Below are 4,387 nucleotides of genomic sequence, written 5' to 3' on the forward strand. Positions count from 1 at the left end.
AATGAATACTTTTTTATTTTGAAGAAAAATAAAAATATGTAAAATAAATAATAATTAAGAAATAAAGTGATCATGTGCTGCGCTGTCCGTCAATAAAGCGTGCAAAGTGAGATCACTGAGGTGATGAGTGATTCCAGCGAGACCACATTCATACGGACATTCCAACGGTGTGAGTAAAGCAATGCAATGCACAAGTAAGGAATACTAATGTGAGGTAAATTAATTTTACGTGGACATTTTTGGAGTTGCAAAATTTATTTAGTTTGTGCATAAATGCTGTTCGATAGTGCAGAACCAACTCGTGTGATACTCGATGATAGAAAAATTTCGTGATTTTCGATTCGTAAGACGCACAGTGGTCTGAAATCCAAATATACTCGTAGGTTGACAAAACTATTTGCTCAAAGACGCTTTGACACAGTTTGACAACACTCTTTATATGTTTTATACTATGTTTTTGAGGTCGCTGATTACGAATCTTAAGTCAGATTTTAAAAATTCAAAATGGCAGATCCAATATGGCGAACACAAAAGTTTAGAAATCTAGGCCTTTTAATAAAGCATGGCATGCGAAAGCTTTCGGGGCCGCTTATTACGAATCTGAAGTCATATTTCGAAAATTCAAATTATTAAAACAGGGTATTTTGGGGCTTTTAAGATCGCGGACTACGAGTCTCGAATAAGACTAGAATTTGTAAATGGCAATTGGTTTGGACAGTCTTCAAACGGAAAGTGAGTGGTAATGTCAGGTAATTAGTTTTGTATAGTTAGGCAGAACAGCAGAATATCTATTTAACTCGAAGTTTACCAGTTAAATTGATAAATTGGCTTGCATATGGTGAATATGTATGTATAATATGGCGTCTATGTATTAAAACACCCCCCGGGGGTCCGCCACTGACTGGCACGTAGTTTAATAGAATAATAGAAATAGAATAATAGAAAATTAAACTCACTTCTACAGGTTAAATGACTGAACAGACCTGCAGCTGATACATTTTATTGGATTTTCGTAAAACTCATTTGCCCCAAATTGAATGACATCATTAAGAACGGCTTCGTGATTTCGAGTACTTATGTATTTAGTACATTACATAACATTCGTCTGAGACAATCGAATAGAAAGAACTATGACCGAACTGTAGTAGTGGAGCGATATAAGGTTAAAAGGAGGAGCGAGAATGAAAGTGAAACGTAATCGCAACAAAAATCAGGCAGTTATGAGAAAACAAAATAAATTACTTTCTACTAAACTTCACTTACATACATACATACATACATATGTATTTATGTAGTTAGTGGGGTTGTAGATATGTCTCAATGGGTATAGCTCGGCTAAGGAATGTGGGCCAAAATACGAAAGTGGAGAATGTTTTGTAAACAGGACCTACATATATGTATATGTATGTATATAGATATGCCATGTGGTGGAGAGAATAAAGAATTCGCTCATCAAATGTTAAGAAAAGCAGAGAGACTGTTATATGCTAGGAAAGAAACGGAAAGGCAGTGGGAAATTGTTTTGAGCAGAAATAATTTTTTTTTAAATGCCTAACAAAGTTTTACTAAAAAATTGTTTTTAAAATTGTTCGTAGAATCACAATTTTATAACCATATACATATATAACTTTTTGCGTAGCTGTCTTGCTCGTATGTATGTATGTCAGCTGATAGAACTAGGTTAATGGCGTAGAACAGTGGAGCGTAGCATGCCAAGTGGCACACACAACGCATACCTCCAACAAACACTTGATAACATTAGTGGTGAAATTACATACACACATACATATACATACATGTACATTCATCCTACCGCAGATTTCTATGAAGGGTGAATGCGAAACAAAACGATTAAATGCAAATGCGTAACAAATCGAAGAGTAAAATTTTATGAAAGAAATACATTTATCCAAAACTTATGAAAATCCAGCTAACTTGTTCCTCTCATTTCAAATGCCAAAACAAATGGTATTTTAAAAGGTTCGAAACTTTTGTTTAGCAGAAAAACTTTAGGCTCGAGCAATGACGCAGCGAAAAAAGCGGTCACATAATATGCAAACAATCAACCAAGCACGTGTGAGTTTTATGCAAATGAGTAGAGTATATTGAATATCCTTCGTCCAAATTTCTTCGAATACTTACAACTGTCATAACTCAACCAACAAAATTTTTCAGCAAATGATGGAGAATTATTTGTTACATACATACAGTAAGCGTCAAAAATATTTTCCGTACCAAAGTGCAAGTTTTAAGTAGCTAGGAATTACCGTTGATTTTTGGCAAAAAATTACAAACATTTTTTCGAAAATACTTAATATGGAAAAAATGCAAAACACATTCAACAAAAAAAAAAAAATCAAAAATCAACGAAATTTTTGACTAACTCGGAACTTGCATTTTTTACTAGAATTTAATGGGTGCTGCAAAACTGCATACTCAAATAAATTCTAAAAAATCTGATTAAAAAGTTGAAAATTTTGCTGAAAATTTGCTGAATTTTCGCGAGTTTTGCACAAAGGTTAGGAATTGTATTTTAATGTTTTCTGTTGTTTTATACAAAATTGGCGAAAAATTTTAGAATAAAAATTGTTCCATATATTGTGAAAAATTTGCTGTGCCAATACTTTGTTCCGGGGCAGTGTAGTTCATTAAACAGCAAAAACCACATGAATCAACTTTTTTTAATTGCATGCAGAACTCGTGAAAATGCAAGAAACTTTCATCGAAATTTTAAATTTTTTCAATACGATTTCTTAGAACAATTTTGTCTATGCAGTTTTGTAGTCCATAAAATTTTAGTACAATAAAGTGAAAGTTTCTAGTCGCTAAAAATTGCCGTTGATTTTTGAGAACTTTTTCCCGAGGGTGTTAACGATACTCGATAGGTAAGCCTGCATTTATATTATATTTTTCCATATAAAGTCGCATTTGTGCTTGCGAGAAAAGAGAGTCCGGGACAAAATCAGAAATCATCCATAAATATACAAATGTATATGTAGGTATGCTGAGTTTTCTGAGCGTTTATAAATAGCTTTAAAAAAAATTGATCCCTTGCTATCAATTATTACTGAGAAATGCGTGTCTTATGAGCTTCAATAATGTTAATATAAACTTACATAGGTATGTAAATGTGTAATACAAAGTAAATGCACTTACCATACGGTGCGGTCCACGAGTGAGACGGGCGAGTATCCAGCAAATAATGGCGGTGCAGCCGGTTTTTCGAAATCGAATTCAGTGGTGCAAGTTCAAATATTTTCAGTGTCGTTTATGTACGCGTTTTTTTTTTTGCAGTTGTCAATATTTGTTGCAGATGAGTCAGAAATTTTAATTAGATTTTAGTTAGTTTTGATTTTCGTTTATTCAAGATGGATGCATGAGTATGTATACGTGTAATTATGTCCACAAGTTAACACACAAAAAAAGTTTTCACAAAGTTACATATGAATCACAAAATGAAAGCGAGTTAAATAAACAAAAAAATGTAAAGCAAATTGTTAATTAATATTCATTATTTATTGCATTTGCACTTTTAACTCTTTTGTTAATGTTTAATATTCTCTCACAAATGTGTGCCCTTTGAACTGTATTTAATTCACATGGATGCTATGTATAAACACAATGCTAAAGAGTTAGTTAAAAATTTGGAATAAAATTTGTTGTCATAATATTTGTAGCATGATTATGTACATTGGGGTGGCCCTCAAAAATCAAAAAAACGATTTTTTTTTGTCTCACCTCCTTAATCGGCAATACTACGGTCAGAGATAGGATAAATAAATTTTGGTCGCGATTAGAGACAGTTAAGGCGTGTCGCACAGGGGGCTAAAGCTCAGATTCCGCTATACATAGACTCAAAAAGTTAAAATTCATTTTTTTATCTAATACTCAAAATCGATACTATCATAGTCGAAGATATCACATATACATTTTGGCCCCGATTGAAGTTGGGTAAGCGGTGTCGCAAAGAGGTCAAAGACCAGATGGAGGCCTCTATGAGACTCAAAAAATTAAAAATTGCAGTCGGTTAAGACGATTTCATAGCGGCAATCTGAAATTTGACCCCTGTGCAACACGCGTTAACCGACTGCAATCGGGCCCTAAATTTATATATATACATATTATTTATATCTTCGACTATAGTAGCATCGACGTAGGTGTTGAGGTTTAGGAAATCTGATGTAAAAATTAGCTTGCTATATTTAATGACCACCCTAATGTAATGTATGTATGTATGTACAGATATGGTAGATACATATAAGCTCGTATATACATAAATTACTTTTTATGTGTGGTTAGTAAATATTCGAAACCTCTATCATCCGCCATTTCATGACTAAGTATATACATACATACATACATAGTACTTAAATATAATTAAACATGG

General features: G+C 33.1%; 1 protein-coding gene across 1 annotated transcript in view; it reads right to left on the reverse strand.

Moving 5' to 3' along the window:
- Window positions 1–3,606, reverse strand: part of LOC108363071 (uncharacterized) — a 42,933-nt gene extending 39,327 nt beyond the window's left edge. Inside the window, exon 1 of the mRNA XM_017616317.1 lies at window positions 3,157–3,606. The gene's annotated coding sequence lies outside the window, so the exon portion shown is untranslated. The remainder of the gene's footprint in view (window positions 1–3,156) is intronic.
- Window positions 3,607–4,387: the final 781 nt, after the last annotated feature.

Source organism: Rhagoletis zephyria, unplaced genomic scaffold (assembly GCF_001687245.7).
Source record: "Rhagoletis zephyria isolate East Lansing unplaced genomic scaffold, Rhagoletis_zephyria_1.1 Rzeph_scaffold_01182, whole genome shotgun sequence".
In the NCBI taxonomy this organism is placed as follows: domain Eukaryota; kingdom Metazoa; phylum Arthropoda; class Insecta; order Diptera; family Tephritidae; genus Rhagoletis; species Rhagoletis zephyria.